This window comes from Anabrus simplex, chromosome 4 (assembly GCF_040414725.1).
Source record: "Anabrus simplex isolate iqAnaSimp1 chromosome 4, ASM4041472v1, whole genome shotgun sequence".
NCBI lineage: Eukaryota > Metazoa > Arthropoda > Insecta > Orthoptera > Tettigoniidae > Anabrus > Anabrus simplex.
Window position 1 is genome coordinate 348,158,825 of NC_090268.1, and position 14,510 is coordinate 348,173,334.

The 14,510-nt window shown below is 37.8% G+C and overlaps 1 protein-coding gene across 5 annotated transcripts in view; it reads left to right on the forward strand.

Moving 5' to 3' along the window:
• Prp4k (Pre-mRNA processing factor 4 kinase) overlaps positions 1-14,510 on the forward strand; it is a 355,103-nt gene that overhangs the window by 310,152 nt on the left and 30,441 nt on the right. Inside the window, exon 20 of one of the 5 annotated variants that reach the window (XR_010859852.2) lies at positions 12,441-12,495. The exons of 3 other annotated variants lie outside the window; for them this stretch is intronic. The gene's annotated coding sequence lies outside the window, so the exon portion shown is untranslated. Of the gene's footprint in view, positions 1-4,525; positions 4,622-12,440; positions 12,496-14,510 lie in introns of those variants that run through there. One more of the 5 variants, XR_011018051.1, reaches the window with a different exon arrangement.

The following is a 14,510-nucleotide window of genomic DNA, read 5'->3' on the forward strand; positions in this document are numbered from 1 at the left end:
AAGCCAAGGATGAGACTGAGACAAGTCAATGAAAGTAACAAATTTATTCTAGCCAATACCAGAAGACATAGTGCACCGTAAACACTACATCCTGATAGCAAAGGCATAACATATGGATACCAGGTCCAATTCTTCTGAAGTGTGAGTCCTTAGAAGGACTGTTTGTGTTAGATTTCCTCATGGTATTGATATGTAAATTGGCCAGGAGATCGCTAAGATTGTTTGGCCGCCAAAAGGCTGTTGCTCGCTTAGCACCACCCAGGGGACACGTATAGGGTATCTTCAGGTTAAACCTACGGACGTGAGCAACACTGGTCCCCCATTTTGTGTAGTTAATGCGAGCTATTGGTGATGAAATGTTCTTGTTCTCTTTATCCTTACATATTTTTTGCTCCGGCATTAGTAGACAATAATTGACTGGTTACTTGCCCCGCTAGTCTACTTAATAGACTGTTTTATCATCACTCAAAAATTTCCTGCATTCACCTTACTTCAGCTTGTTTCTTTGGGTTTCTGAGCTCCGAAGGCTAATGGCTAATCTTTCCTGTTGATTCTGGTATTTCTGCGTGCATATATATATCGGCGTCATCAGAGTAACTGAGGAAAACAGATTATCAAAATATACATGATGGTTTTTACCTGAACATTTTTCACACGAACTCATAGCAACACTCTTTCACCCATGACTAAATTGCTGGCTCCCCCTCCCTCCCTCTCTCTCTCTCAGAGGTAGCAATAATCCGAAGTTTGAAGCTTACGTACTGCCATAATCTATGCCGACCCTTAATGGCTTCATCAATGGCTAAACCACAGCCAGGTTTATAAATCTCACAATATTTATTTATTTATTACATTTAGAACACGCCTGGCTTTGTAAAGACAGTCATGTGGGATCATTTTTATCGGTCACACATTTATCAGGGCCACTTAAACGAAAATACTGATTTAGTTTCTGAAATCTACCTACAGTCATGCAATTTGATATCAAAGAGTAAGATACCACATCACTCAAGAAGAAATCATTAATTTCTGGTGGAACAAATATACCCATATTCCAAAGTAAGTCCTAATTTCTTCTTCACTTTTAGGTTCCCACTTTTGATCCCCTTTATTTTGTTGCTTCATTTTTGCGTACTGGCTTGTATTGCCTGCCGAAAGTTGAAAAAGTTGTGTTCAAAATACAGTGAAAAACTCATGTGATCCTACCAATCAGTTGTGGAAAACACTGTGATCTTCAGTGAAAGGATCAGGTGTGATATAATCCAAATTATTAGACCATTGTACTGGCATAGCGTTAATTCAATGAGCTGTCTTTGCCATCGGTAGTCCATTATCTTCCAGTATTTCACACTTCTCATCTTCATATCTTTTGATTTCTATTTAAAAATCACTTCTACCACTGCTGTAGCTATCACTTTCATCAGTATAACCTCCTAAATCAACACATTCATCCAACAAATACAGTATCTCATCATCCGTAATGCAAGCCACCTCTCTCCACACTGCCATTTCTGTTTACAACAAGGTCGACCTTTTTGCAATACGTGCATCACATATTTCCAGAGACATATAAACTACTCATAGGATATAAACTTCACGGTTTTGATCTGTATTGAATTGTGATCACAATAATAATTATTAAATTAATGTCATATGGTTCACCTTTTTCAATACTATATTATTCACTATTATTGAATTACATTACTAAACTAGGGACTAGTTTCAGCCTTGGCTGGCCGTCTTCAGCCTTAATGTACTACATCTAATAACTAAACAAATGTAAAAACACACAATTGACATGAAGACTAATGTACACACACACAATTAACATTAAAATCTCAGATGAACCACGTGTAAAATCTGAAAAATAAATTTGGCTCTAAATTCTTAGCATCTGGAGTATGCTCATCATTCAGACTCTTTGTTGTATTGATATTCATAGAATTGTTAGTTCCATCACTGCTAATCATTACAATTTCAATTACAAAATGGGAACTGGTAAATGTTGATTTTGTAGTCAGATCATCAATCACCAAATCTACTTGAGTGGTGTTAGCAGTATGGATGCCACTGTAAATAACTACCAGCTGACGCACAACTGCTAGATGGTGTTTCCACATCGACTAATGTAAATAAAATGAAATGTTCCCGTAGTGCTTGTTAAAAATATGCTGAAATGCTGTTGGCCATTGTCAGGACGACATGAAGATATGGTTAAAACTGACACATTCTTAATTTGTGGCTGGTATAAATTCGCAATTCATTGCGGTGTCCATGAAGTTAACCTGAATAAATGATAAATAATATCAATGAATAGAAGGAGAGAGAGCGAGCGTGTTAGTCAAATGGCATAGATTATATGAGACTTACCTCTCGTTGCAGTATGTGGTGCATGGTGTATTGTTGTGTGCCTCATACTAACAGTTGTGAGATTGAAAGGAAAAGGAAGGGGCAGGGCAAGGGTAGAGGTCAGGGAAAAGAGAGGAGGAGAAGGGGGGAATTAAGGCGGGGCCGAAGAATGTGGGAAAAGAGATGGCTGCTGAGGAAAGGTGCTGTGAATATTATGAAAAACTGAATTATGACTTGTTGGTTTGGCGTTTCCAAAAATGGGAATTAGGTCAAATAGGATATTTGGCTTTTCTGAAATATCATTACGATTATGATTTGGGTTAAAATATTGATCTGTATGCATGAAGCAAGATACACAAAACTGGCAATCCCATTCGCCCGATCATTTACTATAGACCAAATCTGTTATATAAAGCATCACAATTTATTCAAAGGTTTTTAACAAGGAACTATAATTTTTTGTCGAACAAATCCGTCAACAACACTAAAGAATTGAACAATAAATTTAAGAAGTTTAACGTTCAATCCAATCCTTCTCTCCACTCATTCGATATTGTAAACATGTATCCTAGCATACAAATCTCCAAGGTATACCCCATCATTCAAAACAATTTAAGCAAATACAGCAGCCTAAGTATATTAGAAATACAGGATTTCATGTCTATGCTTAAATTAGTTGTAAGTAGAGGCATGATTTTTTCACATTAATTTTTTAACGATTTCACGAGAAGGATACTAATTTTCGCGTTATTTTGTGAAATAGATATTGCCGTATTGCTTTAATTTCGCTTTAATGAAATTTTAAAAATTAATCATTAAAGGTTTCATTATTGTGGTTCTGAATTATTTATATGAATGGTAGATGTATAAATTACTAGTAAGCATCCAATATTATTTCATTTTATTCCTGATTATGATTACATAGCACTTACATTACAGTATCATTGGGCCATCCTACCCATTCCTTTACATGTTACAGTGGAGCTATCTTTCAGTAGTCATCTCAGGTCATTGACAATCAAATTGTACTTCGAAAAATATCGCTCTGCATCAACGGATGAACAGGAAACCCAAATAGACTTTAAAACAGAATTTGCAAATTTCAGGTGCATTAATTTTAAAGCTAGGAGTGACTGAATTATTTCAACTTGTTGACTGGGATTTTCTTAAATTTGTTTTTGCAGTATATCTTTAAAAGCAAGGTACCCAGCAATAATATCGGACTGCTTCAACATTTTAAAGCCAGACAATTTTTGTACTTTTTCACTCGGTGATGAAACATTTGTATAGTTTGTTGAATTACATTAGTTGGATGAAACAAATCATTCAAAAGTCCAAATAAAATGTTAGCATCACTTGGGGACATGTGCTTTTCAATTTTCTTTACAACTAAGACACTAACATTTCGGAAGAGAAGAGTCGCTTCACTTTGTAACGATTCACTAAACCCTTCAATAATCTTACTAACTAGTTCACCAACATGGCCAGAAGCAATTACATTCATTCTATCTTTCAGTTCTGTTATTTTCGAAACAAGCAAGTGAGAATATGGATAATTAGACCCTTCTAATTCCAAAACAACGTCTGCAATAAACTTGCAATTTTCAAAAACAAATGTTGCTTGGGATTTTACCAGGTAGCAAAATCTGGCATCTTCCATTTCTGCCAACCAGTTTACCACTGGTACAGGTTTCAGTGACAACTGATTGAAAAATGAGTGGAGGATATCTACATTTGCATGTACAGTATGTAAGAGGCAGCTTTAAATCATCTTCCCCATCTACTCAACACAGGCTCGGGGTGCAGTGAAATTGACGTATCTGGGAAGTTTTCGTCTAGGTATGAACGAAACATGTGTTTGATTTTCCTTGACATATGAAAACAGTTCTTTGTTTTTGACACAATGGCATTAAGTTCTTTCAAATTCTTTTGCAGGATATCACCAAAAAACTGACTTTATAAGCCCAACAAGTGGTGTAAAATAAATGTTCTCCTATAATTTCCTTAAGCAGATCACAACATTTTAACATATACGGGATGGAATCAGTTATCATATACTTTACATTCTCATGGTTAATTTCAAAATTATGCAAAACGTGCAGGATTGCTTGAAAACGCGTTCTGCTGTTCGCAGCATCTAGAAACGCACATTCTAACAAAAATATTTCTTGTTCAGGTACTGGATGTTGAGTTTTGATCAAGATTGCGAACACACAGCAGCCTGAAGAGTCGGTAGTTTTGTCGCAGATAAGAGCCAAGTCCATTTTCCCTTCCAAAGACTGTTTGATGCTTGCTAGTACTTCGTTTGAACAACGGGGGACGTATTGTTGTTGGTTGGCTGTGGGAAGGTCTCCAGATCCTAACCAATAGAAAAAAGAAAAATTTTTATCAGAAAGAGGTCTTAGGCCGCTATTATCCGTGGGTGACTAGTGGCGCAACTAGTTGCCAGAGGATTTAAGTACCAGGTGATCAGTGGCGCAACTTGTGAATAATTGCTTGGTTCATACCGGTAAATAGTCAGTTGAGAGAATGGCATCCTACGAAGAACTACTTCTTCTTGCTCTTCTATTGAAAAGGAAAAATTGAAGGGTTAGAAAAATGCGGAAATATCCTATATTTGTTTCTCGACTAACTAAAGGAATATATTATATATTGTGTGACGATCTAAATGAGGATGACAGTAAATTTTTCAATTACCTGCACATGTCAAAGTCGTCATTTTACGAATTGCTCCGCTTCATAAAAGAAGAAATAACGGGAAACGACACAAGACTAAACAAGTGTTTCCTAGCTGAGCTGTAATTCACTAATTATAGCCATATAATAAATCAATGGTACTTGTAAATGTAAACGATTATATAATTGTTATGGGTATTACATATTTCCTTAGAAGAGTAGTAAACGTTTTATAATACTCACATACCGGGCGAGTTGGCCGTGCGGTTAGGAGCACGCAGCTGTGAGCTTGTATCCGGGAGATAGTGGGTTCGAATCCCACTGGTTTTCCGTGGTTTCCCATTTTCACACCAGGCAAATGCTGGAGCCGTACCTTAAGTAAGGCCACGGCCGCTTCCTTCCAACTCCTAGCCCTTTCCTATCCCATCGTCGCCATAAGACCTGTCTGTGTCGGTGTGACGTAAAGCCACTAGCAAAAGAAAATATAATACTCACCTAGAGTATTCTTCTCACCTACGGGTTTTGCTTCGAATTCTGCAATAAAGTTCTTTAAAATGCTGTTCCAAGAATTCAGTGTTTCTATTTTGTCAGTGTTAAGCTTTAGTTCTAGAATCCCAAGTGACTGGTTTTCATTCTACCTCAGAAATGGTCCTCAGTATTTATTTGACTTTCAAATAATTTTTGCCATCTCCTTCATTTGCTGTTATAGTTTATTTGATATCTCCATGTTCAATAAATAAACTATCACAATAAGTAAAATATTCACTCTACCACAACATGACTCCAAACAAGGTAATGAAGAAAGGTAATGGTTAGGTGGATCGCTGACTCAGTTGCGTTCCATCTTCCGCATTACATCAAACTGGTGTGAGAACACAAACTTGAGTGACGTTTCCGTATGCGCGGGGAGGTACATCGGGTGACTAGTTGCACCACTAGTCGCCCACAGCTAATAGGCTATATTTACTCAATGCCCCGTCACGCATTTGAGCAACTAAAAGTCGCCAGAGCAGTTGCCGGTTCAGATGACGGCTGGCAACTAGTTGCTCAGTTGCACCACTAGTCGCCCGCAGCTAATAGGCTCCATTTGATCCAATGGTCCGTGACTCGCCAGAGCAACTAGTTGCGCCACTAGTCGCCCACGGCTAATAGCGGCCCTAGAAAACCTAGTCTTACTGTCACTGATCATTGATTGTGGAGGTTTAATTGATAGACTGTACATACCTGGTACATACTTTTGAAGCCATTTCTGGACTGCAGGGTCGTTTACCATCTCCAGCGGGATGTTGGCTTTGAGTAGCATCGCTGTTGTTTCATGAATAAATTCTATTTTTTCACTCTTAGCTTTCTTTTGCGTATCTAATGTGAGTTCTATTGTTGCCTGCCGTTTCACTGTTGGAGTGCTAAATTAACGTTCTGACTGTTCCTTATTTTTCAAACAATGTTTTGAGACATTATCTTTTTTCTCCCACTCGATACGAACATTACAAAATTTACACATTAAAATATTGCTTTCCGAAATGTATAAACCTTCACTCGCAAACTGTTTAGCTCTGCTGTGCACTCTAACACTTGTCGAGCGACCCATCTTCACTACTGTCTGATCACTTTCTTAATTTTACCTGACCACGAAGCGGAAATACACCAGTCAGTTGTGCTGCTTGTAGACGTCTTTAGGGATTCCAGGATTGTACAATGCCGTGAGGATACAGGCTTAGGTGGGATTACCAGCCACCACAAGAACAACATTCCAAACATTTCGTTTGACAAGAAGCCTGGAACCAATCCCTTTTCTTTGATGCCATGTCTTAAAGAGATTTTCCAGAACATTAATGATAACATATTTCTTTCGTGTTGATGAATCTTTGTTCGCTCTTCCTTTTCTTTTCATACATGATCTTGGAACAAAATGTCAAGTTTGTTATTCACTACAGATTTCACTGTAATATCGCACTTATCGTGAAATAATTGAATTTTGCTTTAAAATGGCCTTACCGCTTTAATTCGCGAACATAATATCCATATTTTCTTAACCAGAAACATATGATTCGTAAAGATATAGCAAAATCGCTTCAAAATAATTTTTTTGTCGCGTTTATCGTTAATGCGAAAAAATCATGCCTCTAGTTATAAGCAAGAATTATTTCACGTTCAATAATGTTATTTATCAACAAGAAGGACTGGGTGTGGGATTGCCAGCCTTCGGTATCTTAGCCAAGATTTACTTGGATTTTTTTGGAACACACCAAAATTGATGATAATAATAATAATAACTTTGACAACATCCTTTTCTGGGCAAGATATGTAGTTGACACCATAGTAATTACGGATGAGAGCATCACAGACGCTGCTACCACCCTCATTAATCTAAATAACATTGACCCGCATATAAAATAATTCACACTTAAATCTGAAATTGAACTGAAAATTAATTTTTTAGACTTAACTATTATCAGGCACCCAAGCTACATAAGATAATTTCAGAAAACCCACCCAAACAGTCACTACAATCCATCAGGATTCTTCACACCTCCAAATTCAAAAACCAGCAGCGTACAACAGCATGGTGTACCAAGCCTTCAGTGTTCCAATGTCTAAAAGAGACCTCAAAAATGAGTTGAACACCATTCGTAATAGAGCTAAATCTAATGGATACAACAGTTCCTTTATTGAAAAAGTAATCAATAAATATAATTATCGCCCCTCTACCACTTTGAGAAAATATAAACAAAACAACTCCTCCCTTTCTATCTTTACGTTCAACAAACAAATTTACAAAGTCACCAACATCTTTAAAAAGCACAAAGTAAAAGTAGTATGCCAATTGAGATTAGGCCCTTTGCTTAATAATTGTAGTTCTTGTTCTGTAAATGTTGTGTTCGACATATTCATGTCGATAACAGACAAGTATTAATACAAACTTTAGCAGAAACAGAGACGGCCATACAAACCCTTCCAGTCAACATTCAGAATGACGTACAGCACGAAACAAAGAAAAAAATCCCCTCCGTAATTAAAGGATTACTGACCAATTCCACAAACACTAAGATCGAGAGGCGAGTTTCTGTTATTAGTGCGGATATTTTACACAATTTAGAAACTAAGCGAGTGCTCAGCAGTAAGTCTGGCTCTGGACGAGTCTACTGATATCAAAGATAAACCACAACTAGCCATAACTGTGAGGTATGTGTCAAAGAACTTGCAGGTGGTGGAAGACCTGGTTACTTTGAAGGATACTACTCGTGGTTGTGACATTAAAGAAGCCCTGGATGGTGTTTTATAGAAAACCTCAGTGCCTATCGGTAATATTGTCAGCATTGTTATTTATTTATATCGTGTCAGAAGCATACATAAGTTTAAAATTAAAGATAAGGAAAAACATAAAACATAATGTAAATACTCCAATGGCGAAGAGCCACATTAAACTATGTGAGCCCAAAACCTTGCAATATCAAGTGCATTTGGCTTCGCTTTAACCAGGTCTTCTGTTGTGCAGCTGAATGGGCATGAACTGCATTGCAGCAAATGGGCTGTGGTCTGCTCTTCTCCACATACACACAAGGTACTGTCCACTTCGAAACCCCATTTCTTCTGGTTTACCCTGCACCGCGTAACACCAGAGCGCAGTCTGTTCAGTGCTCTCCAATTCACCCAATCTGTGACATGGCCAGGAGGGAGTTACTCTTTTGGGGTCATCCATTGACTGATCCTCGTATGTTGACTCCCGATGCGCCATTCTTGAATTCTTGCTTGCTGCGCTGTTCCTGCAAGTGTTTCGGTTACTCTCAAGAAGCTTTTCCTAGACTTAAGCCGCTGGCTCATATCCAAACAAAGGGTGGGCTTCCGATGTCAACACCTTTCTCTTTTCTTTCTTGGCTGCCACTTCACGGCGATGGTGCACCATCTATGTCTGGCATGAAATAAGGGCTTATTGGGCTTTTAAATGTTGACACATCATCTCCTGATCTCCTACCTGTACATTGTATTATTCACAGAGAACATTTGTCAGCAAAATATTTTCAGTAGCCGCATATTATGCAGGTAGTTCTAAAAATTGTGAACTGTATTCACTTATGTGCCAAAACACACCGACAGTTCAAATATTTTATAGAAGATATGAATAATGATGTGTTTTCTGATGTATCTTGGTACTGCTTAGTAAGACGGCTATCAGTAAGCAATGTTCTTGGCAGATTTTTTGAATTAGTTGATCCAGTCAAACAGTTTCAGGAAGAAAATGGAAAATCATTCCATGAACTTAATGACCCCCGGTGGTTGCTAGATTTGGCCTTTTTTACAGATGTGGTCCAACATTTAAAAGTGCTGAACATATCTTCACAAGGAAAAGAAAAACTTATTTCTGATTTGGCACAGACTGTATTTAGCTTTCATAGCAAGTTAAAGCTTTTTGGGAAAGACCTTCAGACTAAAAGATTTTCTCACTTCAAATGTTTGAAGAAAATCACTGAAAGCCTTCCTGACGGTCAGATGGAAACTGAAGATTACATGAGTAAAATGTCTGGCCTTGCTGAAAAAAATCAATGGCAGATTTAATGATTTGAGATCACTTCAACCTTCATTTTCATTCCTGGAAAATCATTTTTCTGTTGATGTTGTCGGCGATAACTGTCCAGTCTCATCACCAATAATAAAGCATAGAGCAGCTGTAGAATTGGAGCAACTAGAACTGCAAGAGGATGAAGAAATAAAAGGACTCAAACAAAGTGGCGTTTCTACCGTAGAATTTTGGAAGAATGTTCCAGAAGAAAAATGCACACTAACAAAAGAGTGTGCCAAGAGACTTATCTCAGTCTTTGAGACTACTTTGGAATAATAACAATATGTGTGTGGTTAAGTGTAAGAAAGGGTCAAGAGCCCTAACTTCGCCACAGAAAATAAAGGCTTTATCTATCTATCTACTTATGTGTGTGAATCTCTGTACTTGATGCTTAAATTTATTAAATCTAAAAATAGATCTGAACTAACTGATGAACATTTAAGTGAACTTGTGCGAACTGCGCTTACCAATTATCAGCCAGATTTCAAAAAAACTAACAGCAAAAATGAGCACTCGAAAAACCACTTCTCAAAAGTAAAATCTCATTCCCTGATGTGTACCTGAACAATAATGTTCTGTGCATTGTAGAAAATAAATGTTCCTTCATTTGTTATAAAATAAAAAACGTGTCTTCATTTAATAAACCATTTTCTAAACAACTCCCAATTTTGTCTCCTAAATTTGCAGCTCCCAGAATTAAGGTTAGTGGCTACCCCTGATCTATAATGACACATACAGAGAGTCTTTGGTTATTTACACTATACTCGCTCAGTCACACTTGTTAGCGCTGTCACGGTCCACAGCCTACACGTCAGTCTTGCAGCTCGGGATAATATCCGCTGTTCAGTCAATCCATCGAACTCCGTTCGCAGTCTGCACACGTTCTTCTACAGGTTCTTCTACAGCAGCCGGCCCCAAGAGACTCACACACACTACATCAGGGAAACAGGAACGAGACCTCGGCTCCAACAGGCAGATACTCCATCAGGCTGACACCTCATCCCAGGCTATTACTGACTGCACTCGTCGCTAACTCACACCAGCAAACTCAATCTCACTCTCACTAACTCCAGGCAAGTCACTCTCTTATATACCTGTGCTGGCCCTTCCAGAACAGTTCAGATGCTAGATGTATCCAGGAACCTCCAGATTAATCGTCTTGTTATTTCCATCGTCCTATGCGGCGCGACCACGGACAGAAGAGAGAGGGGGCCGGTCTAGCACTTATGTCTTGCTCGTGATTGGTGCGGTTGAAGCGTAAGCAGGTGGGCCAATATGGTGACAAGCCCGGCCCATTGCAAGTTGGCATGGCGGACGCTATAACCATTACAATATAGTATTGAAAAAGGTGGACCATATGACATTAATTTAATAATTATTATTGTGATATAAACTACTATCCAAAGATTGTGAAACATTAAGACACTAAATAATCTCTTCTAAATTCTCTGTGCTAAGAGAATTTACAATGCGTGTATTTACATTACATGGGACTAGTTTCAACCCTACTCGGGGTCATCATCAGCCATACTTAAACTATTTGCATAATTTGGCTATCTTTAATTTAAGGCCTAGATATTGATAGGCTTTCTGTTTTGCCTGGTAAGCTACATCATAAAGGGTTATGAATTTTATGTTGTTGGTCCATATTGAACTGAGATTACATATAATTATAAATAATGTTGTAATTTTAAATTAGCAGCATACTTTGTATTGAAAAAGGTGGATCAATTGCACTCTTCTTCATTGTTTGTTACTTTTCTTATGGTTTTCGTAAGACTGCTATTTTCATTCCAACTTACAAAGCAAAGGTTATGATTTGAATCCTTGCTCCAGGCAGTTTACCCACAGGTACCTTGTTTTATATCGAAGATTAAAGAAGGATGATTTTCTTCAGTCCATTCTATGAGCATATTTCCACTTTCATCACTGTTGGAATACTTCCAAAATTTATGGTGACCAATCCTTGTCAAGTATGGGATTTGACAACATGTGGGTATGTCAGATGTTTTGTAGACATGTTATGTAAAGATAATGTTTTACAGTTTTGTGACAACTGGACAACATATAAGTTAATTTGTTCCACATTTTCTGAAATCCAGGAGGCCTCTTTTTTTTTTTTTTTTTTTACAGTTATATATGACTTACAATATACACCTCGTGATATCATATGGGAAGTGCAGTATATCCAGGAATGCAATCTCTGCTGTATATCAGAACTGTTCATACATTTCCTGAATGGCAACAATATCAATATTGTCATCCAGTGAAAAGTTTGACAGAAGTCACACTTTACCTTACTAATTTATTTATTCACGAAGCACAAGATACAGCTACACTGAGTAAATTTCACTTGCACTGTCAACAGATTAATTAATAAGCATAAACTTTCATGATAAAATATAAGAAACATAACAAAAGATAACAAGATCAGGTACACAACCTATTATAACAACGTCCAAATCGAAAACCATGAGAATGTCCATGTTCATAGCCAAGTTGTTGTGGGTCAAAATGGCAGTATAACCACTTCACAATGAACTTAAGAGACTGTTTACATCCCTCCCGATTATAATTTTACTCAATGCTATATCGTGCTCTATCTATATCCCAAGCGTTTATGTTTTCAACATAAGTTGGAGGAGTCTGATAATCGGTCCAGTGTTTCTTGTTAGTATTGGTTTTTTGTTTTGACTGAGCAGGATTAATGGAAAGTGAAAATAGTTTCTAAAGAGTTTGGTATTGAATCATTCCTTGGTTAACTGAGGTAGTCAACATAATGTTCATCAGCGACATTCTTTCTGTGATCTATCAATGCAACTAATGAACTCTTAATGGATAACTTATTTTATTACAGGAACAACATCTCTACTGAAGGTTACAAATCAAGAGGTACATTTCTTATTTTGTATGATTTTCACCTGATACTGTTGAAGATTAGATGGTATACGTGGCATTCTGGTTGGAAGAAATCTTGGATTTTTCACATGTTACCAGAGCACTTGCAAAAAATGGCTCCATGCCTTTTGACTGAAGTACTTGAAGTACTTGCCTTATTTTATTTATTATTTTCTGGATTTGTCCAGGCTTTAGAGTGATTTATCATCTGCTTCTGAACTTCCGTATTCATGAAATGTGCTTATTTTGACTTCACCAACAAATATAGAGTGAAAGTTAATCAGTGCATTAACAAATCATCACCACCACCACCACCACCACCACCGTCCCTCATTGAGACAGTTTCTCTCTCACAAATTAATTCTCATTACATCTATATAAAAATATCTCACTTGTCGTGTAACGATTTTTTGCTGTTACCACTTAGTGTGTTCACATTCTTTCCAGCCCTGAAAATGTTATTTTTCATCTGTTGTGTGTGGAATGTGACTTCCAACACCAACACAGCCCTTGTCATCAGAGGCAGATCAGGGAAAGTTGCATAATAAAAGGAAAAATCTTTAAATTCCTGAACTTCACAGGGTAAATAGCACCTTTGGGCAATAAGCTGTTATCTTCAGAAAAGCTCAGTTTTGTTTGCTGGAATGCCTGGATAACACAATGAACCTGTTTTTGCTTTTATTGCGCATTCCAGTAAGAAGATAGAAATTTATTAGGTCGAGTTGTACAATGAAGGGTAGTGAATAAATATGTCGTGCAATTGCCTGCTTAAAGATTAGGAACATAATTGTGAGATGTTTATAGCGTGGTACAGATATTTGTCTTATGATAGCCCAGTTATGGATAAGAAGAAAGTCTTGAAATCGCTTACTATTGAAGGCAAAATTTAAATCTTTCAGGAAGAGGATAGGCATACGCATCTTAAGCACGTAGAGTTGGTGCTAATGGTGAAACTTGCACCTTCACCTTTAAACACAATATAGTGAGCAGTTGCAACAAATGTGGAAGTGCCTATGAGGACAACAGACATGGAAAAAGGGAAGGTGGTAATGGTGAAACTTGCACCTTGACCTTTAAACACAATATAGTGAGCAGTTGCAACAAATATGGAAGTGCCTATGAGGACAACAGACATGGAAAAAGGGAACGGGTGTGTGAAGGAAAATTTCCAGAGTTAGAAAAGATGCTTTTAAAATGTTTCAACCAAGTATATGCTGCAAACGCCCCATGAAGGGCTACTCGATCCAAATTCCAAACCAGTACCAGGTATTCGTGAAATGATGCCCTGTTCAAGATGGCAGCCAGTCATTCTCTCATACATGGATAAGTGTAATCTCTGAATAATTCATGGTCAAAGTGTGTGACCGGAAGACAGTGTTTAATAATCCACTGGTCTTAAACATAAGGCACTGGGCGAGTTGGCCGTGCGGTTAGGGGGCCGCAGCTGTGAGCTCGCATCCGGGAGATAGTGGGTTCGAACCCCACTGTCGGCAGCCCTGAAGATGGTTTTCCGTGGTTTCCTGTTTTCACACCAGGCAAATGCTGGGTTGTACCTTAATTAAGGCCACAGCCGCTTCTTTCCCACTCCTAGACCTTTCCTCTCCCATCGTCGCCGTAAGACCTATCTGTGTTGATGCGACATAAAGCCACTAGCAAAAAAAAAAAATATAAACATAAGGCTTCAGCCAATAGTTCAGCATTACAGGTTTGTTTTATACAGAAAGTGACCTGCATTATGTCGTTATTGTACTTTTATAGGTCCTAGTACAAAAGATCTTCATGTTTATTTTGTTGGGCCGATTGCAGAAACGGTATTTAGACGATGTCTACGGTTAAACAATGCCTAAGCATAGCTGCCGCATTGCAGAGACGTTAGTTATCACTTAGACACTGTCTAAAACCGATGTTCAACCGGTCATGTTTAAACACTGCCGAGAGCACTGTTTAACCTCAAATGAGAGGAGTGAATCACAATCAGATGTTATGTACCATAAAATATGTAATTTTTATTATCATGTTGAGACGATTC